Below are 23454 nucleotides of genomic sequence, written 5' to 3'. Positions count from 1 at the left end.
TTTATTATGCCAGACATTGCTGTGTACTATAGGAAAAAAAATAAAGGGGAAAAGAAAAATACAGAGGAGATGAACCAGTAGAGATTGGTATTTTTTTAGTAGTTTTTTATTTTATTTTATTTATTTATTTGACAGACACAGCGAGAGAAGGAAGACAAGCAGGGGGAGTGGGAGAGGGAGAGGCAGGCTTCCCGCGGAGCTGGGAGCCCGATGCGAGGCTCGATCCCAGGACCCCAGGATCGTGACCTGGGCCGAAACCAGACGTTTAAAGACTGAGCCACCCGGACGCCCCTAGAGATTGGTATTGAACTGCATGCCTTGGTCTTTCTTTATTGAGGAAAATTGACAGATGCTTATTCCCAAATATTTGGTAGAAGTAGAGAAAATAAACCCTCGCATAAAATTAACCCTATTTATCAGCATAATTTCCTGGAATGGGATTATATCCATGAAAGAAGTTGAAAAATACAAAGATGAAAATGTAAATTGTAGCAGAGTTCCTGGCATATAGTAGGTTCTCAGAAAGTTAATGTTGACTGCATGAATATTCCTTATTCCTTGAAATGCAGTTTTTGTCATCTCTGTACCATTTCAGGAGCCATTTTCTCTTCCTAGAAACTCCTTTGACTCCCCGTCAATTTGTGCTTGGGCAAGAGGTAAAATTTATTATTCCACTTCAACCATACTGTAGGACTGTAAGATCATAGTGTGAATCAAATCCAAGTAAAAGATCATAAATGTTAGCCTTAGAAATATAGACCAATGAGTATCAATTTCTTACTTAATGAACATGCGGCATTTATATTAATGGGTGGGCTAATGACACAAACATAATAAGTATGCAAAAGGCAACTAGTTTCTGTAAAAAACAGAAAAATCATGCTTACAATATGTGGATTCTTTTGGAAATAACTAAACATGTGACTTAAAGGAAATCAGTGAAGATGACTGGTGTAGACTTTCAAAAGACCTATAATATGATTCCATATGAAAGGTCATTTTAAAATGAGAGGATATAAAAAGGAAATATTTGTATAAATTTAAAATTGACTCATAAGGACACTGAGGTGAGAAAAAAGATTTTTCCTGAAGATGTAAATAACTAAAGAGTATCTCCAGAGATTATGCAACTAATAAAAAAAAAAAAAAGAGTGTGCAACACAATCCCCCATGTTGTCAGCAGCACATCGCTATTCTAGGTAGTGAAACATCAGGCTGATGGAAATAAAGCCATCAGTTCATAATCAGTAATAGTTATTGAGCACCCCCCATATGCAGGGCAAAATACTAAATATTAAATTACAAAGATTTTTTTTAAATATGGTTCCTGTATTGATATAGTCATCAGCCATGTGGTTAGAACTGTGATAAAAAGAATTACAATGTCAAGTGCTAAGCACATGATATATTTATGACTACAATATCTTGAAAGCGTGTAATCCAGGCTAGGAGTGGAGTCGTGGTTCTCAAAACAAAGATAGCTTCATTTCAAAGCCCACGCACTCTCTCACCACTAACAACTGAAAGCACAAATTGACGGGGAGTCAAAGGAGTTTCTAGGAAGAGAAAATGGCTCCTGAAATGGTACAGAGATGACAAAAACTGCATTTCAAGGAATAAGGAATATTCATGCAGTCAACATTAACTTTCTGAGAACCTACTATATGCCAGGAACTCTGCTACAATAGTGAGATTTATAAAAATGAACCAAAGAATGTTTTAGCCCTCCAGTGTCTCACCAGTCTGGAAGGAGAGAAAGAGAAGAGTAAACTTAGTACAGTGGCATATTGCCACAGGCATGTTTGTGAAGGAATGCACTGAATTTGGGGGTGCCCAAAAGGATAAATGATCATCTCTGCAAGGGAAATGTGGATAGTCTCCCCAGGGTGTTCTTTTTTTTTTAATTGAAGTACAGTTAACATACAATGTTATAACAGTCTCAGGTGATTCAACAAATCTATATGTGATGCTGCTGTGCTCGGCACAAGGGTAGCTACCATCTGTCACCATACAATGCTATTACAATACCATTGACTCCATTCCTTATGCTGTACCTTTTATCCTAATGACTTATTCATTCCATAACTGGAAACCAATTTCTCCCAATTCCACTCACCCATTTCGACCAACCCCTGCCTCATCCCCTCTGGCAACCATCAGTTTGTTCTCTGTATTTATGAATCTGTTTCTGCTTTTTGTTTGTTTTATTCATTTGTTTTGTTTCTTAGATTTCACATATAAGTGAAGTAATATGGTATTTGTTTTTCTCTGTTTCTCTTATTTTACTTAGCATAATACCCTCTAAATCCATTCATGTTGTCACAAATGGAAAGATCTCATTCTTTTTTGTGGCTGAATAATATTCCATTATGTGTGTGTGTGTGTGTGTGTGTGTGTGTGTGTGTGTGTGTGTGTGTGTATATATATACCACCTCTTCTTTATCCATTCATCAATGGAACAGGTTGTTTTCATATCTTGGCTATTGTAAATAATGCTGCAATAAACATAGTGGTGCATATATCTCTTTGAATTAGTGTTTTCATATTCTTTGGGTGAATACCCAGTAGTAGAATTAATGGATCATATGGTATTCCTATTTTTAATTTGCTGTGGAACCTCCATACTGTTTTCTATAGTGGCTGTGCCAATTCATATTCCCACCAACAGCGCACAAGTGTTGCTTTCTCTCCACATCCTTGCCAACACTTGTTTCTTGTCTTTTTGATTCTAGCCATTCTGACAGGTGTAAGGTTTCTCATTAGGGTCTTGATTTGCATTTACCACATGATCACTGATGTTGAGCATTTTTATTGTGTCTCTTGGCCATCTGTATGTCTTCTCTGGAAAAAATGTCTGTTCAGATCCTCTGTCCATTTTAATTGGATTATTTGCTTTTTGGTGTTGGGTTGCATAAGTTCTTTATACACACACACACACACACACACACACACACACACACACACACACATATATATATAACATTAACCCTTTATTGGATATATCATTTGTGAATATCTTCTCCCATTCAGTAGGTTTCCTTTAATTTTATTGATGGTTTCTTTGTGCAAAAGCTTTTCGTTTTTGTATAGTCCCAATAGTTTATTTTTGCTTTTGTTTCCCTTTCCTGAGAAGATATATCTAGAAAAATGTTGCAAAGGCCAATGTCAAAGAAATTACTGCCTATAATTTCTTCTAGGAGTTTTATGGTTTCAGGTCTCACATTTAGGTCTTTAATCCATTTTTAGCTTTTATGTATGGTATAAGAAAGTGGTCCAGTCTCTTTCTTTTGCATGTAACTTTCTCCCTAGGGTGTTCTTAAGTCTTGGAATTCAAACATTGAGGGAAAGAAGATATTTGAGGGAGCAATATTTTGCAAAAGCACAAACACATGAATTATCTAAAAGCATTAGAAGAAGTTTGGAGAGTTTTACATGGTTGGAACAAAGGGTGTATGTGGTATAACTGGACAGATGGACTTGTGAAGAGTCTTTCCTGCCATGTTAAATATTCCAATTTGCATAGAACATGGATTTTATGTAAAGGGAGTATAGAAAATACCATTGGAAAATTTATTGATACCAAATTTTGAAGGATTCTTGAATACTAAAATATTTCATATATTATATGGAAATCAAGGACAATTCACTGAAGGATTTTGAGCCAGAAACTTTAGAGCGTGTTGCTTTAAGGAAATTCAGTTAATGAGAGTGTAGAATTGTTTCAAGGAAAAATGGTTGTACCTGTGAGGATAGAATCAGAGGAACCTCCTAAGAATGATAAAGAAACAAATTTAAGTGGTGCCTGGCTTGCTCAGTCAGTGGGGCATGCAACTCTTGATACTGGAATTGTAAGTTCAAGCCCCATGTTGGGTGGGTGTAGAGATCACTCTTAAAAAATCCTGCTCTCTCTATCTCATTCTGTCTCTCAAATAAATAAATAAAATCTTAAAAAAAAGAAACAAAATTAAAATGTCAGAGGATGGTGTCAAAGATGACGCCAAGATTTTGATCTACGTGTAAACTGTAGAGAGGAAAAAAAAACACTCTTCTTATCAACTGAGAGTATAAGAACCAATATTAGAGAAGCAAAACATAAATACTCAGGATAAAATCCTGTTTACACACTGTTTGGTATTTTTACAAAATGAAAAATGGAATGATTTTCTTCCCACTACAAAGTAATTTTTATCTTATATTCCTTGTAAGATATGGGTTTTTTTTTTTCTGCCTTTGATTTTTCTAAGGAAACCTTTGCAAGTTTGTCTGCACACAGCTCTAACATACCCACCTTCCTACATTTGATCATTAAAAATCATGGAAACAGGCATCTAGCAGCCGGCACTGGTATCTTCCCAGCTGTTCTTTCTCTTCTCAGCACCTCAGGAGGTGGTATTGGGCAACAGACCAGTCTAGGAAATAGCCTTTACTTCCCATGATATTAGCTCTCCTGATCCTAAGACAAGAACAGATGTTCATCCAGAAAAAAAAGAAAGAAAAAAATGAAGGCGATTAAGGCATGGGAATATATTTCCTCATATGCTTCCATTTGCACTGACCTCTACCACAGACAGATTTGCCTGCTCTAGACAGAATCACTGGCTCCAAGCTTTTAAGGGAATAAGCTGATGAGTCAAGAACTGAGCCCTTAAGCAAAGTCTACTTCACTGAAGGACATATTCCAGCAAATATTGTAGTTTTTCCTCCCACTGCCTTCCTCTTTGCCTTGCCCTTTAGTTTGGTACAAGCTGTTCATTATTGCTTAGTAGAAAATTCACTCTTGCTCCAAATCAGCACAAAACAGACTTTAATATGGATGCTAGTGGTGGATGATATGTTTCTATTTCTATTAGTTACATTCCTTTTCTGCCCAAGGGTAGGTTATTCTACAATTTATCATCCATTCCAATGACATTTTGGTAGTAAAAGAGGTGCTATTAATAATTATCTTGGGTCATACAAGTGTGAAAAGGGCTTAGGACATAGGATTATCTAACTGAATGGGATTTTCTCACAACATCTTCTCTGTGCTCTCTAAAGAGTTGGTTATAGGATGTTAGATCTAGGAAAATTCCATGCAGATTTTGAAAAACTGTATTTGAGATGATTCAAGGACTTTGCTAGATTTGTTCCCCAATGAAACTGGTGTGTTCTCTTTCTTCTATTTTTTATTGTTACTTGAAAAATTTTCATGTGTGCTATCGATTTTACTATTCTCTCTTTTTGTCATCCCTGAACTTGGAGACCTCATTTTAGTTTTTATCACCACATTCTAAGTGTTACAACCTTGACCACATTTTAAATTTTATTTTATCACTTTAAGTGGTATGTATCATTTAGGAAATTATTTCAACAGTTTTCCTTACTCAAAGCACACTAGACTTTATTTACTTTTGGACTCTCTCATACACACACACATACACACTCACGTACTGTCTGGCAGAAGCAATTAATCACCATACAATATAGTCTATTTTTTGTGTGTGTAATATTTAAGGTAAGAGAAAATTCAACAATACCATCTAACATTGTTTTGCCCAACTTGTCAGGTAATTGTTAATCATTCTTTGTGTACTTTGGAGGCAATAAAGTGTCACTGGAAAATAGTTACTAAACCTAAAGTTAAAACCCATTTGATTAAAAATATAAAATGTGTGCCACTGTATACAAATCATTGTACAGAAGCTATAAGTAGTATCAAAGACATAAGGGTATAATCCTTGCCGAAAAGAACTTACAACTTATGTCTGAATGAAAAAAATATAAGCCTAAAAATTACTTAAGAATATACATCAATACTGGAGGAAATATATAAAATCCAAATTATGCTGTAAGTTCTATGGGTTGTAAAAGCAATGACTTAAATTTTCTGTTTGTTGTTCCCAGTATTAAGAGATAATAAAAGGAGAACAGGGGCAGCTGGGTGCCTCAGTCGGTTAAGCATCTGCCTTCGACTCAGGTCATGATCTCGGGTTCCTGGGATCGAGCCCCACATCAGGCTCTCTGCTCAGTGGGGAGTGTGCTTCTCCCTCTCCTTCTGTGTGCTCTCTCTCTCTCAAGTAAATAAATAAAAATCGTTTAAAAATTAAAAATAAATAAATAAATAAAAAGAAAAGGAGAACAACTATCCTGTCAGTTTACAAACAAGAAGTACTTTGATCAGAAAACAGGTAACACTTTTGAGTTGGTCAATAAAATGTGACCACAAACATTTTCCAAGTAATGGAAATCTGTCTCACTTAGCAAGTAAAGCTGTGAGTTACCAGGAAGTAAGACACCCTTATAAACTGGCCTTAAATGTGATAAGTCAATAGATATAAAGTTCCTGCTTTAATGTAACCACTCAAGGGAGAAGAAGCATGAAGATCCAGGTCTCTCCTTCCAAAAACAATACGATGGTGTGAGACAACAATAGTGTACATTCTGCTTTCTGCCATGATAATGGGAGGCTTATTTGTAATTCTAGGCTGATCCCCTAGGGATTTTCCTAAGGGGAAAACTACAACAGGAGGCTAGCTGAAATCAAACTATTGTCCAAGGTATACTATTTTTTTTTAATTTTTTATTGTTATGTTAATCACCATATATTACATAATTTGTTTTGGTGTACTGTTCCATGATTCATTGTTTGTTCATAACACCCAGTGCTCCATGCAGAACGTGCCCTCCTCAATACCCATCACCAGGCTAACCCATCCCCCCACTCTCCTCTCCTCCAGAAACCTCAGTTTGTTTTTCAGAGTCCATCATCTCTCCTGGTTCGTCTCCCCCTCTGACTTACTCCCCTTCATTCTTCCTCTCCTGCGATCTTCTTCTTTTTCTTTTTTCTTAAAATATGTTGCGTTATTTGTTTCAGAAGTACAGATCTGTGATTCAACAGTCTTACACAATTCACAGCGCTCACCGTAGCACATATCTTCCCCAATGTCCATCACCCAGCCACCCCATCCCTCCCACCCCCGACCACTCCAGCAACCCTCAGTTTGTTCCTGAGATTAAGAATTCCTCATATCAGTGAGGTCATATGATGCATGTCTTTCTCTGATTGACTTATTTCACTCAGCATAACACCCTCCAGTTCCATCCACGTCGTTGCAAATGGCAAGATCTCATTCCTTTTGATGGCTGCATAATATTCCATTGTGTATATATACCACATCTTCTTTATCCATTCATCTGTCGATGGACATCTTGGCTCTTTCCACAGTTTGGCTATTGTGGACATTGATGCTATACTATTAACATTACTCTGTCACCAGCCACATCTACCCTGTGAGATTTATCTCACCTGGAAAACAGAAGAGAGACACTGGGAGATGAGAAATTGGTGTCACTGCTTCTGACTGCCTCTTTATGTATTATTAAGTGCTTCATTTAACTGATGTATGTGGATGGCTCAAGGGAAATTAGAAAACATTTGTTTGCTATTCAAACTATGTCCCACAACACCAGCATGACTTGGTTGCTTGCTAGAAATCCAGATTATCAGGCTATATCCGAGACCTACAGATCAAAATCTGCCTTTTAAAAGGATACCCAGATAATTCATATTCATAATAAATTTTAAAGGACAATGCTCTAACTCAAGGGCCAAATTAAAGTTCAGAGAGTTTAGCAATTTGCACAACACAAGCAGTTGATGATCTAGGGGTCATTTGTAAGTAGAGAACATCTCATCTTTTCATGTATAGCCTAATGCCTAAATAACTTTTAAAAAGAAGTCTAAGGAAATTAAGGTCAGCCTTAAGATTCCTACAGAATAAAGGATTTTTCAGCCAGTGGTATATAGGGTAAATATGTTTATAGCAATTTAAGCCATCTTAGAAATGTTTAAAAAAAAGTTTGTTTTATCAGAATGCCTTACTCATCTAGGACTGCTGTAACAAAATACCATGCACAGGGTGGTTGAAACAACAGATATATATTACTCATTACTCACAGTTCTGGAAGCTGGGAAGTCAAGATCAAAGTGCTGGTAGATTTAGTTCCTGGTGAGGGTCCTCCTCAGGGTTTATAGATGGCCACCTTCACATGGTGCAAGCAGATCTAGTGTCTCCTCCTCTTTTTATAAAGATACTAATCTCATCATAGATCCCATTTTCATGACGTTATTTAAACCTAATTACTTCCCAAAGACCACATTTCCTAAAACCAACACGCTGGGGGCTACAGCTTCAACATATGAATTTTGCAGGAACACAAACATTCAGCCCATAACAAAAAACATGCTGAAATTATCATTATCACTAAGGGAAATACTTATTTTCATAGGGAGAAATATCATACATCAAGCTCAATTCAATTTAGCAATATAGATAAATGAACATATGAATTTACTCTATCAAAACTTTTTTTGAAATTACCAAAGGAATATAAAAATAGACGTAAGCAATAGAAGAATCAAAAATCTTAGAAGGGTGCCCCTCAACTGTCCAGAGGAGCTGTCCTCCAAGTAGAACTATTTTCTTATGAACTAGACAATCCTAAATTGAGCAAATGAGCTGGGGAATCAATCAAGGCAGTGTGTTGTTCAGAAACAAAGTAAGGACTAGGAATCTCCATTCCAGAATACATACTACCAATACACCTATGCATACATGCTCAGGTCATGACCTCAGGGTTGTAAGGTGGAGCCCTGCATCAGGGTCCAGGCTGAGCGTGAAGTCTGCTTAAGATTCTCTCTCTCCCTCTGCCCCTCCCCTATCCCTCCCCTCTCTATTTAAAAAACAGAAGAAGAAGAAGGGTCAAAGAACATGAGAGAAATGGAAGGTAGGCTCCATGCAGACATCCATCCTCGTAATAACTGTTCCAGGAGAGGAAATGGAAAATGGAGGAAAGGAAATAGAGCAGTAATTCAAATAGAGTGTTAGAAAGCAGTATTACAATGGGGTTGTAAAGAATATCAATTTTAAAATTAGAGATTATTTAGAAAAGCACTACATATCAAAACCTGCTGAATAGGGCTAAAGAGGTACTCAGCACAAAAAAGATTGACAAAATTAGACATTCACTTCAAGGATCAAGAGAAAATAAAAAATAGGACTCAATTCATAAAGGGAATGAAATAATGAAGACAAAAAACAAATCAAATGAAACTACAATAAGACCGATAATAGATAAATAAAAACAACAGCTTGTTATTTGAAGAATTTAGTGCAACAGACCAGGTTTTTGCCTCATCAAAAAAGTTAGAAAACACAAATAAACAGCTTTCAGAATGGAAAAGCAACATAACTACAGATATGGAAGAAACCTCATAAATTATAGGAGATTACTACCTGTAGTTTTCTATCGATAAATTCAAAAAACAAGAAGTTGAGTTGTGAGGAAAACATGAAATAAGTAGAATGACCCAATAAAAATGGAAAATCATTGACATTTAAAAGCTTCTACTTTAAAATGCACCAAACCCCAACAGCTTTATTTGCAAGTCTTTCTAAATCATCAGAGTAGAGTTAAATTCTATGTCATTAAAGGGTTTTTAGAAAATAGGAAAATACAGAAGGCTTCTCGAAGTTGGCAACATCTTCATGGCAAAATGTAGATGGTAAGGATTATAAAAAATTCCAGTGCAATCCCATTGATAAAAATAGACATAAAAATATAAATAAAATTTAAAATACAGTCCGCTGTGGATTGGAATAATACTTGTAGCCAAGGAGAATTTTTTCCCAGGAATGCAAGGATTGCTCATCTCTAGAGCATCTCTCACCAATAGAAGTATATGAAGTTGTTTATAAGACTCGTATAGAAGCTAAAGGCTTTATTCAGACGACGTATCTCCCAGTACCTGAAGAAAATGTAACTCCCTGAGCCAAAGCAGGACTGCAGTTTTATAAGGCACCCCCACCCTGCACATCCCTATGGGCTAGTCCAGGATGCACTTTTCCTCATCTCTGCCTGCCGCTGAATTTATGGTTGGGACAATTGGAGAATGCTCGTGCCTCTTGCTTGGGATCACTGGTAGAATCCCACTCCAACAACTATCAGAACAATTCTTTTAAGATCTGATTTCCCAAATCTTATAATTTGTCAAGGTTCGAGGGAGATAGGGAGTAGAAAACAAACAAAAAACAAAAATGAATGGCAGATGCAGAGCGGGGAGGAGAGAAAAGAAATGAGGGGAAAAAAAAGCAATGAGTCAAAAGTTGAAGCAAGAGACATTTGGGTTTTTTTTTTTAAATCCTTTAAATACTAAAATGATATGAACAGATTTTAAAATATAATCTAGAAGATCATCTAGACAAATGCTGAAAACACATCACATACATAAAATTTAACAATTCATTACCTTTTGAAATGTATCTACCAGAAAACTATAGCATTTACCACATATCACACTTTATAGATAAACATTTTTTAAATACAATCCCATTAAAGGCACTAATAAGATTAGGAAGTCCACTATTGTGGACATCTTCTGTTTCTCTGCTTAGCACTATTCCTTTGCTCTAGGAAAAATAACCCCCTTCTATGGGGAGAGGCTCCCGGCAGCAAGACAACTCTATGGTAGGGGTAAAGGGGCCACCACTCTCAGTTCATTGTTAGGGTTAAAATCTGAGCTGAGCCAAGCCAATTGTCATTCTTTCCTAGATTTTGTTTTTGTTTTTGTTTCCCCTAGTTAAGCGGAACAAAGGAATTGAATTCCAACTAGTGGCAGACTTTCTGAGACATGAAACATGAAACTCTCTGTATCCGGGGTCCCTCTCAATAAGGGGGCAATCAATAGGTAAGGAAATGAGACCCAAATGGAGAGAAAATTAAAAATGAGCTAGCGAGAGGCTGCGTCCTGGCTGTGGTTGTTTCTGACTTAGAGTGTCCTTCAGGCCAAGCTGCCTTGACTTCAGGCCAGCTGCACGTTGTGTGAATCTCCTAGTAAGTTCCTCTTTTATACCTAAATTTATTCAAATTAAATGTATGTTATTTGCAACCAAAAAGATCTTGACTGAAATATCATCACTACTACTCAACATTGTTCTCAGGATCCAAAAAGTGCAGTAAAAGACAGAAAATGAATAGAAGAAATAAAGAGTGAAAATAAAGATGTGATTACGTGAAGATAGTGATTATATCCATCTAAAATAAAGAGAGATTCAATTTAGAAATATTTTTAAAATATGAGCAAATGGTAATGTTGCTTAAGGTAAAAAAATTAAAAAAGTAACTTTTCCCGGATTAGCAACAAGAAATTAGAAAACATAACAAAAAAGATCCAAATGCAGCAAAACCTCCGTGTTCCTAGATGGGAAGACAAATAATAAGATGTTTATTCTTTAAAAATAAATCTTCCCAGTGATAACACCCTAAAATATTAGTATTTTTCACCTCTGGGCAAGGACAGTTGGAGAGAGATGGAAGGAAAGGGGAAGGTGAAATCTTTCATTCTTTAGCTGGTTTGTTTTTGTATAATTTGAATTATTACAACTACGTATTCATGCATAACTTTTGTAATTCAAGAAAGCAATGGCACAAAAAAATATTTTTCACCCCTACTGCTACAAATCATGTAATTATCTTATAAAATGAGGGGTCAGAAGTGCGAGGATGATCTGCCACGATGCCTTGAAGAATATTAATCAGTTTTTGTAATAAAACTTGCTGGGGCGCCTGGGTGGCTCAGTCGTTAAGTGTCTGCCTTCGGCTCAGGTCATGATCCCGGGGTCCTGGGATCGAGCCCCACATCGAGCCCCACATCAGGCTCCCTGCTCAGCGGGAAGCCTGCTTCTCCCTCTCCCACTCCCCCTTGTGTTCCTTCTCTCACTGTGTCTCTCTTTGTCAAATAAATAAATAAAATATTTAAAAAAAAAAAAAAAACTTGCTGTGTGCTTCCCTGCTTCCCCAAACTGGAGGTCAACCAGGCAGTAAGTTCCTTGAGAGCAAAAACGTTTTTCATCTTTCTACTGCGGTGCTTACCACAGTGGTGGTATTTGGTGGAGTTTGATTAAGTGCTACTGTGTTTGTTATGTGAATACATGGTCGGAGAGAATGTAGCTATTCTGGGATAATACACTCACATCATAAGGCCATCTGCTTTATAAGATAAAGAGTCCCCTAGAGGTACATGGAAAACTCTAAGTGAAAATGTAAAGTCTTTAAAGTTTCCTTTTATAGCTTCTCAGATGACCTTTTCCGACATGTAAAGAAATACAGTGGTGGAGAGAAAGAGAACGATTTTGGCACATGATACAATTGATTTGAGAGATAGGGATACATTCAATGTTCCAAGAATGAGAAGGACATCCAAAATTATATATATACATATTTTTAAAGTCTGGTGAATTGTTGATTATTAAAAGAAAAAGTTCTTCCCACATTAAGCAGATTCTCACAACATTCCTAGGCAAAGAATGTACGCCTGGGTAATAAGACATGCCAAGCTAGGTTAATTCTAGATGCACTGCATGTCATGGCAGTAAATGCAGTACATGGCTCAGATGTAGAATAAAACTATTTCCTCAGTTTCTTACCATTGAATTAAATAACAACATTAACTTTTCCACAATATGCATACTTGTAACTGTTGAAAGTGTCAAGAATAGTCCATTCTTTTTTCTTTATTTATCTAAATCTGAGGCTCAACTTTCATGAACATTTGCAACAATTGTTTTCTAGCAAATATATTTTTAAATCACAAGAAATCATTTATGCTTAAACTGAAAATTATTTATAAATATTATTTCCTCTCCTAGATACATTCATTCTTTTGTAAAAGAGACAATAGTGAAAGAAGAAAATATTCCAAGATTTGCTGGAAACAGAGAGCCTGATCTCTTTGAGATGAATTGAACTATCTCCAAAATCGATACTGTAAATGACATCTTCCCCTTTCTTCCCCTTTCCAACAGAAAGATTCTACTCTGAAATGCTAGATTAGGTCTTGGTAGTTTTTTTTTTTTTTTTTAAGACTTTTTATTTCTTTATTTGACAGAGAGAGAGAGAGAGAGCACAAGCAGGGGGAGTGGCAGGTAAAGGGAGAAAGAGAGGCAGGCTCCCCACAGAGCAAGGGAAGCCTGATGTGGGACTTGATCCCAGGACCCCAGGATCATGACCCGAGCCTAAGGCAGTTGCCCAACCAACTGAGCCACCCAGGCGCCCCTGGGTCTTGATAGTTCTGATGCTGGTGATTCACGTACAGCCAAAGGCTGGTCCTACAGCCAGAGTTGAGCTTATCCAAAAACAGTGCTTTGAGTTTCAGAAAATAGAAAGAAAGAGACTCTGTATCAAGACTCCATTACTTAGATGATTAAAGGGAACATTTCTATGAGTACTGATATAAATTTAGTTTTATAATGAACTGTTTTCTTCCAGTAGGTTTGGCTTCTTAATTATGATGAGCTAAAAGATATCAATAATAATAATAACTAATAATAATAAAGTAATAATAATAATAAATGCTAGCATTTTTTAAAACACTTGGCACCATGTACTATTTTAAGTACTCTACATGTGATATTTAGTTCCCACTACTACCATATACAGTAGTTGCTATATTATCTCCATTTTGTAGATGAGAAATCTGATTAGTTTAAGCTGATTAGTTTTTCCAAGTTGTATCAGTCAGGAGCTGGCATAACTGAGTTTGAAACTGAAGCCTGACAAACACGGGAGTTCATGTTTTTCTTTTCCTGTTTTTTCCATTACCCTCATAGACCCACCATTTTCACCTATGCTTCATTTTTTTTTCCTTATCCTTTCTTGGACTGCGTTTCTTTTCCTGAGGTTACATTAAGAGAACTTCGGCATGGGGACCGTAATAATCCTGGATTTACTATTTCATGGATGTTGTACTTACTTTTACTTTTTAACAATTAGAACCTTTCAAAATCAAATTTTCCTTTGAGGTTCACACCACCTCAAAGATCTGGCATCTTCCTCGTCATTTTCTTCCCTGCCATAATTTGGAGGGACTCCTAAGTCATGTAGATGACTCTCCTGAGACCGAATAGCTTTACAGTTTATTGGCCCCTCAACTGGATGACTTGATTTTCACTTGGCTTCTGCAGCCACCACCTTCATCAACCGGCAAGTGCTTTCCACCTCAACAAACAGAAACCCCAATATCCTTTTTCTCCTTCAACAATAATCTTCTGTCGTGCTAAGATTTTGTTAACCCTCTTAGCTTACCAAATATATCTCCTGATACATCCCCCTTCCCTGTTTTTAAAGTCCATTTACATCCTATTCTTGATGATCTGTTACCCTGCTCTTCTTCCAAAATGTCCCCTGCAAAACATCTGCACCTAGGATGCTAGGCACAGCTCAAAATAAAAACAGACATACCCACACAACTATGTAGATTATTGGATGGTTCCAACAAAACTTTATATTATGCATTTTCATCTGTACTTCCAAAACTATATAGCCATCCAATTGTATCTTCTGAATAAGCTCCCTCTCCCAGCCCTTTCAGTGGCCATTCCAAGCTTTCACACTTAGCCTCATGCTCTCCGTCCCCACACGCTGTCACCTCACAGCAGATGACTTCACTTTCATCATCACACAAAGGGTCAGAGGTGATTATAAGCCCATTCCTGCATTCTTGCTTCCTCACCTTGTTCACCCTGTCACCAAGGAAGCAGTGTCCAGGCTATTCAAGCATCTGCACCTGAAATCACTCCCCTCCAGAATCTTTATCAATGGGCTGACCCAACATTTCAGTGCACCTAATCTCACTTTCCAGCGGCTCTTCTATGTTAGCCTATAAATGTCCTCGAGTCACACCCATTAAATTAAAGCTAAAAACAAACAAAAAAAACACCACCTTCATGGCTTCACACACTTTCCTAGATTTTTGCCTCAAAACTTACTTTCCTTTCATTACCAAATATTTTACAAAGCATCTTCCCTCATTGTCCCTACCTCAACTCCCTAAAATCCAGCATCTGACCCCACTTCCTTTTTTTAAAATTTTTTATTGTTATGTTAATTACCATACATTACATCATTAGTTTTTGATGTAGTGTTCCATGATTCATTGTTTGTGCATAACACCCAGTGCTCCATGCAGAACGTGCCCTCTTTAATACCCATCACCAGGCTAACCCATCCCCCCACCCCCCTCCCCTCTAGAACCCTCAGTTTGTTTTTCAGAGTCCGTCATCTTTCATGGTTTGTCTCCCCCTCCGATTTCCCCCCCTTCATTCTTCCCCTCCTGCTATCTTCTTCTTTTTTTTTAACATATATTGCATTATTTGTTTCAGAGGTACAGATCTGTGATTCAACAGTGTTGCACAATTCACAGCACTCACCGTAGCACATACCTTCCCCAATGTCTATCACACAGCCACCCCATCCCTCCCACCCCCCCCACTCCAGCAACCCTCAGTTTGTTTCCTGAGATTAAGAATTCCTCATATCAGTGAGGTCATAAGATACATGTCTTTCTCTGATTGACTTATTTCGCTCAGCATAACATCCTCCAGTTCCATCCACATCATTGCAAATGGCAAGATCTCATTCCTTTTGATGGCTGCATAATATTCCTTTGTATACATATACCACATCTTCTTTATCCATTCATCTGTCGATGGACATCTTGGCTCTTTCCACAGTTTGGCTATTGTGGATATTGCTGTTATAAACATCGGGGTGCACGTACCCCTTTGGATCCCTACATTTGTAACTTTAGGGTAAATAGCCAGGAGTGCAATTGCTGGATCGTATGGTAGCTCTATTTTCAACTTTTTGAGGAACGACCATACTGTTTTCCAGAGTGGTTGCACCAGCTTGCATTCCCACCAACAGTGTAGGAGGGTTCCCCTTTCTCCGCATCCCCACCAACATCTGTCGTTTCTTGACTTGTTAATTTTAGCCATTCTGACTGGTGTGAGGTGGTATCTCGTTGAGATTTTGATTTGGATTTCCCTGATGCCGAGCGATGTTGAGCATTTTTTCATGTGTCTGTTGGCCATTTGGATGTCTTCTTTGGAAAAATGTCTGTTCATGTCTTCTGCCCATTTCTTGATTGGATCATTTGTTCTTTGGGTGTTGAGTTTGATAAGTTCTTTATAGATTTTGGATACTAGCCCTTTATCTGATATGTCATTTGCAAATATCTTCTCCCATTCTGTTGGTTGTCTTTTGGTTTTGTGGACTGTTTCTTTTGCTGTGCAAAAGCTTTTTATCTTGATGAAGTCCCAATAGTTCATTTTTGCCCTTGCTTCCCTTGCCTTTGGTGATGTTTCTAGGAAGAAGTTGCTGCGGCTGAGGTCGAAGAGGTTGCTGCCTGTGTTCTCCTTTAGGATTTTAATGGACTCCTGTCTCACATTTAGGTCTTTCAACCATTTGGAGTCTATTTTTGTGTGTGGTGTAAGGAAATGGTCCAGTTTCATTCTTCTGCATGTGGCTGTCCAATTTTCCCAACACCATTTGTTGAAGAGACTGTCTTTTTTCCATTGGACATTCTTTCCTGCTTTGTCAAAGATGAGTTGACCATAGAGTTGAGGGTCCGTTTCTGTGCTCTCTATTCTGTTCCATTGATCTATGTGTCTGTTTTTGTGCCAGTACCATACTCTCTTGATGATGACAGCTCTGTAATAGAGCTGGAAGTCCAGAATTGTGATGCCGCCAGCTTTGCTTTTCTTTTTCAACATTCCTCTGGCTATTCGGGGTCTTTTCTGGTTCCATACAAATTTTAGGATTATTTGTTCCATTTCTTTGAAAAAAGTGGATGGTATTTTGATGGGGATTGCATTGAATGTGTAGATTGCTCTAGGTAGCATTGACATCTTCACAATATTTGTTCTTCCGATCCATGAGCATGGAATGTTTTTCCATTACTTTGTGTCTTCCTCAATTTCTTTCATGAGTATTTTATAATTTTCTGAGTACAGATCCTTTGCCTCTTTGGTTAGATTTATTCCTAGGTATCTTATGGTTTTGGGTGCAATTGTAAATGGGATCAACTCCTTAATTTGTCTCTCTTCTGTCTTGTTGTTGGTGTATAGGAATGCCACCGATTTCTGTGCATTGATTTTATATCCTGCCACTTTACTGAATTCCTGTATGAGTTCTAGCAGTTTTGGGGTGAGATTTTTTGGGTTTTCCACATAAAGTATCATATCATCTGCAAACAGTGAGAGTTTGATTTCTTCTTTGCTGATTTGGATGCCTTTGATTTCTTTTTGTTGCCTGATTGCTGTGGCTAGGACTTCTAATAGTATGTTGAATAGCAGTGGTGATAATGGACATCCCTGCCACATTCCGGACCTTAGGGAGAAAGCTCTCAGTTTTTCCCCATGGAGAATGATATTCGCTGTAGGTTTTTCATAGATGGCTTTTAAGATGTTGAGGTATATACCCTCTATCCCTATACTCGGAAGAGTTTTGAACAAGAAAGGATGCTGTACTTTGTCAAATGCTTTCTCTGCATCTATTGAGAGGATCATATGATTCTTGTTCTTTCTTTTGTTAATGTATTGTATCACACTGATTTGTGGATGTTGAACCAACCTTGCAGCCCAGGGATAAATCCCACGTGGTCATGGTGAATAATCCTTTTAATGTACTGTTGGATCCTATTGGCTAGTATTTTGGTGAGAATTTTTGCATCCATGTTCATCAAGGATATTGGTCTGTAATTCTTTCTGATGGGGTCTTTGTCTGGTTTTGGGTTCAAGGTAATGCTGGCCTCATAAAACGTGTTTGGAAGTTTTCCTTCCATTTCTATTTTTTGGAACAGTTTCAGGAGAATAGGTATTAATTCTTCTTTAAAAGTTTGGTAGAATTCCCCTGAGAAGCCATCTGGCCCTGGACTTTTGTTTCTTGGGAGATTTTTGATGACTGCTTCAATTTCCTTAGGGGTTATAGGTCTGTTCAGGTTTTCTATTTCTTCCTGGTTAGTTTTGGTAGTTGACACATCTCTAGGAATGCATCCATTTCTTCCAGGTTATCTAATTTGCTGGCATAGAGTTGCTCATAATATGTTCTTATAATTGTTTGTATTTCTTTGGTGTTGGTTGTGATCTCTCCTCTTTCATTCATGATTTCGTTGATTTGGGTCATTTCTCTTTTCTTTTTGATAAGTCTGGCCAGGGGTTTATCAATCTTGTTAATTCTTTCAAAGAACCACCTCCTAGTTTCGTTGATCTGTTCTACTGTTCTTTTGGTTTCTATTTCATTGATTTCTGCTCTGATCTTTATTATTTCTCTTCTCCTGCTGGGTTTAGGCTTTATTTGCTGTCTTTTCTCTAGCTCCTTTAGGTGTAGGGTTGGTTGTGTATTTGAGACCTTTCTTGTTTCTTGAGAAAGGCTTGTATTGCTATATACTTTCCTCTTAGGAGTGCCTTTGCTGTATCCCAACGATTTTGAACAGTTGTGTTTTCATTTTCATTGGTTTCCATGAATTTTTTTAATTCTTCTTTAATTTCCTGGTTGACCCATTCATTCTTTAGTAGGATGCTCTTTAGCCTCCATGTATTTGAGTTCTTTTCGACTTTCCTCTTGTGATTGAGTTCTAGTTTCAAAGCATTGTGGTCTGAAAATATGCAGGGAATAATCCCAATCTTTTGGTACCGGTTGCTGACCCCACTTCTTAACAATGACCTTCCAGTGACTAAATCTGATTCCTCCTCATCCTTGACCTTCCCTGCTGCCCCTGAACTTGGTTAGGTTCCTTACCCTCATTATGTGTGATTGCATTTAATACCTCCCTCAGAGTTATCTTTTCATATGCTTATCTTACTTTCCTCCTTGAATATAAAACACCATCAATATCTGCTGATATTGTCTTCCAAATACTATCTCAGTCCATTGTCTCATTTTCAGCCCAGGACAATTCAGGCCTTCATAATTCCTTATCAAAAAAAAAAAAAGTTACAATAGATTGTTTATCCTTTTACCTTTAGCACTTCCAAAATAAACTACACACCAAGTAAACCAATCACACTGAATGATTGAACATACACATTTTGACTTACTCCGTGTTCCCCAATTTTCTCAGGACAGCAGTGAAAATAATGGAAAGGTGAACTAAAGATCTAGGTGGATATGTCCCCGAAACTAGGGCAAAGATTGGAAAGAGGGATACTGAGACATCCCAGGGAAGGCAATATGAAACTTACAGTCCAGGCATTCAGGGTACCATCAGGCTCTCAGCCTCCTTCTTACAGGAGCCAAGACGTTCTGTCAGCACGAGGTACCGCACGAAGAAGAAGTTACCATCATCCAAAGTTTTCCAGATCTATCAGGGACTTAAAAGAATGACTTTTAAAAATCCCTGAAATAAAAACAAGAAAGTTCTAAAAAAATATTTTTCTTTTGTTCTTTTTCTTCAAAAAAAAAATTTTTAAAGTAACCACACTACACTGTTGCTTTGATGAATTATGAGTTCAGCGAGCATATGATGACTGAATTTGCTTGTGGTGAACGATATGCTTATCTCCCCGTCAGTAAAGCTCCATCCAGTCTTATGAGGCCACTTCCTTCAGATCTTCATTTTTGTGCTTGAAATTAGGACATAAAGACAGTGTTATAGCAGTTATAATATCCTTGTACAACCCATTTTTTCTTAATGTTACTTGTTTGTTTATTATAGTTCTATCCCTAAGCAGATATGTGATCTTGGGCAAGTCACTTGGAGAAAAGGGATGTATGGAGAGTATCGAACCAGATGATTTCTAAGGACTGTTCCACCATGAAAGCACAGTAATCCTTTGCATGCATCTCTTTTTTTTGCAACATTCAGGGTTGATGAGCTCTGTCGGGAGACTATAACTTTAGAGGGAAACTGGCTACACAACAAGACAGCAGTTGCCAGGCCCCCCCTAGTACTCTCCCTGGGCAAATGACCACTCCCTATTTAAAACCCTGAATATTTACGTCACTGATAAGTGCCTGCAGAAGTGACATTTTTGCTAGTGACCAAATGCCAAAATTACCAAATCATAGAGCTGGAAGAGACCCTAAGGTATTATCTAGTCCAGTTAGGGTCCTCAGACCCCAGTGATAGGGGTGCATCCCTGAGCCAATTTCAGTATTCTGAATGTCCCATGATAATTTTTCTACATTTGAGGACAATCTTGTAAAGTTAATCAAACTAAATTGGTGAGTTTAGATATAGAAGAGATGGTCCCATAAGATTGCTTTTTAAATAAGTTATTATGGTGTAAGAGACTAGATGTAATAAATGCCCTGAATTATAAAGAGCTATTATTCTGATGATTTTTATTCTGGATTTCAAAAATCGTTTTAATGTTCTGTATTTGGAACCAGAGATTATTTTTAAATGATTGACAAGCAATATGGTTAAGATTTTTTTCTTAGGAAGGAAAAAAGGAACCTTAATCGTGGCAAAGGAAATCGTGTTGTTGTTGGAACAACCATTTGAATATGAGAAGGAAACTCTTGATTGTATAACAAGAATGTTCAACTGCAGGTGCAGGGAATAGGAAGTTATTCTCACAAGCAGAACTTTCACAGCGCAGAAGTACTAGATAGAAAGATAAACTCAGCTTTGGCCCTCGTACTGACTGCTGGGATGGCTGGAATGATGTTCCACTCACTGTAGGGACCACCTTCACCGCCTGACTCCTCACATGACAAAATCACAGCTGGTCGTGACCCTAGGGACCTGGAGCCCAGGCTCTGACCCCATGTAAGAATGTCTTTCCCCATGTCCCTGACAGATGGCCTGCCTAGTTCCAGCAGAAATTCAGAACCTCAAAAAATAGCCCTGCTCACTTCTGGACATTTCGAGAGATCAAAAGCTTTCACTGAACTTTGTATCAAAATTTCTATCTTTGGACTTTTACGTGCTGGTCCTAGTGTTGTCACACGCACCAGAGACCTGAAAAATCTATTCCTTTGATAGGATAACTGTTTGTGACATCTATTAGCAAGCTTTCCCTTCTTGGGACTAAACATTCCCAATTTTTGCAATGATTTCATATTTGGCATAATTTCCAGAATCTTTACAATCTGTATTTTCTTTTGCTAAACAAGTTTTCCTTTCCAAAACTTGCCATAAAACGTATAGCGATAGTACTCAGAAGTAGTTTGACTAGTAAAAATGTGATGAAACTATTCATTCCCATTAATAGTGAACTACTAATTTTAAACTACGTAGCTGTATTAATCAGCCTAAAAATAGAACAGATGGACCTTTCCTGCTTTTAATCATTGTTAGTTCCCATTAACTTATGAAAAAAAAACCTTTTATACAGAAAATGATTCCAAGTAAAACTGATTTTTAAAACACATGGTTTCCCTGTAAACTTTCATACATTCCACTCATACTTACAATATAAATAATAAAATAGTTTGGCTTACATTTAAATAGCAAGTCTACATGAGTACATGAAAAAAAGTACAAATTTTTATTGAGGTAGATTAACAAAGCAAACATAAAAATGTTTTTCTGGTTAGAAATGCTAAGTATTGTAAATAACATTAAATTTCCTAAAAATATTTATTAGATGAATATATCTCATATAATATTACCAATGGAACTTTTGAAGGAACTTAACAAAGTGTTTCTAAAGGTCATTGAAAAACATGTGGGTAGAAACAGACAAGCACTTAAAAAAAGGTGAGAGTTCATATCACTAATTATTAAGACACACTGAGACCTCAAAGTAAGCAATGGGATCTGCGTCTAGAGTATGCAGAAATCAGCATTTGTTGCCCTGAAGCAGACTATGTATTGTATTAGAAAAAAATATTATATATATGGCTTTTCATCACAAATCAGTAGAAACATAGAATATTAATCCAGAAAATTTTGACCTCTTCTTCATTTCTGGTAGAATTATAAAATTGGCACAATCTTTCTAGAGAGAATTTTGGCAATATTTATCAAATCTTTTAAAAGATTCTACAATTTTTACGCAGCACATTCCTGTCTAGAACCCCTAAGAAAATAATCAGATATTTGGACCAAGGACAGTACAGAGTAAGTTACTTACATAGGGGGAAAACAGGAAAAAAATGTATAAATTCTAATAATAGTGGAAAGAATAGAAGTTATATACCATATATTGACAAGTGAACACTGGTTTCTGCAAGAAGCAACCTCCAGACACAATGCTTCAAATATAAACGAATTTATTTCGTTTCAGTACAAACCAAGTGTTTTTGATCAGTGATGGCTCTTCTCTCATTTGTGATCCAAGTATCCATGCTCCTTCCAGCTTGTGACTCTGCCATTTTTAATCCAGGGCTTCCAATGAAGCTAGTCTCTGTCTAGCAAAAGGCAAAAAAAGCCTTGGGAGTAACATCTGTATGGGATGTCCCATGTCAGTCCTTCTGTGCACGTTCCCTGTGCAGGAGCTCATTCAGATAGCCACCTGTGATTGCCGGGGAGTCTGGGAAGGAGACCTGAGCTGCGTGGACCGGATGAAAGGCAACTGTTGGTGAACAACCAAGCTGCAGCGCCACAGCCTCCCTTTGGAGCTCCAAATGGTACCTTTCTTTCCAGACAGAGCACGCCCACCCTCTCCACCAGGGAAACACCCAAAGTGCCCACCTCAAAGTCTAGGATCCCTAAATGAGTGGCAGTTCTCTCCGTCAGATCTGGAATGAGGTTCCTTGTGGGTCTAGTGACCTATGTACTGAAAGAACCATTTATTTCTTGCTTCACAGATAGATAACTCTGGGTGTGGGGGGTGGGGGAGAAAAGAAAAGAAACACCATTTGGGAAAACTTAAGAGAGAAACAGAGCAATTGCTAGTCTTTTTTTTTTTTCTTTTTTAAAGATTTTATTTATTTATTTGAGAGAGAGAGAACGAGAGATAGAGAGCATGAGAGGGAAGAGGGTCAGAGGGAGAAGCAGACTCCCTGCTGAGCAGGGAGCCCGATGTGGGACTCGATCCTGGGACTCCAGGATCATGACCTGAGCTGGAGGCAGTCGCTTAACCAACTGAGCCACCCAGGCGCCCCGCAATTGCTAGTCTTTAGCAATTGTGAAATCTTCCTGAACAGACATTTGGGAGACCCAAAGATTATCTTAAGGCTTAAGCAGTGGAAGATTGTTTTTATTGTGCCTAGGTTCATACCTTTCCATCAAGTGCCAATGAGGCTTCTGTTCTTTTGCTTTCTAGTCAGTTCTATATACTAATTACTGCATACAGGGTTTCTTTTCTAGATGCTGTACTTCTCTCTGAATTTAATTATGGCTTCCTTGAAACCATTTGAAAAAAATGATGTGGGTCAGAAGATATCATCCTTAATCTACTCTTTGCCATAGAACTAATTTGATTTCATTCCAGGGACAAATCTGTTCAGCCTATGGTTCCCAGCCATTCCCAGCCTTCCTTTACTATTTAGGATGCAGAAGTACTCACTTTCCAAGCGTATAAACCTTTCATACCTGGACTCTCTCTGTTCTCGCCATCTCTACTTGTACCCCAGCCTAAACTTATTTCTATTACAATAATTTTTAGTGCTTTTTTAGAAAAACAATCAGCTTTATTGAGGTATAATTGACATATAAAATTGTTAAGATATTTAAAGTGGACATCG

Source organism: Eumetopias jubatus, unplaced genomic scaffold, assembly GCF_037043125.1.
Source record: "Eumetopias jubatus isolate StellerSeaLion01/CBP00866 unplaced genomic scaffold, mEumJub1_p1.0 scaffold_3, whole genome shotgun sequence".
In the NCBI taxonomy this organism is placed as follows: Eukaryota; Metazoa; Chordata; class Mammalia; order Carnivora; family Otariidae; genus Eumetopias; species Eumetopias jubatus.
This window is presented reverse-complemented; position numbering follows the sequence as displayed.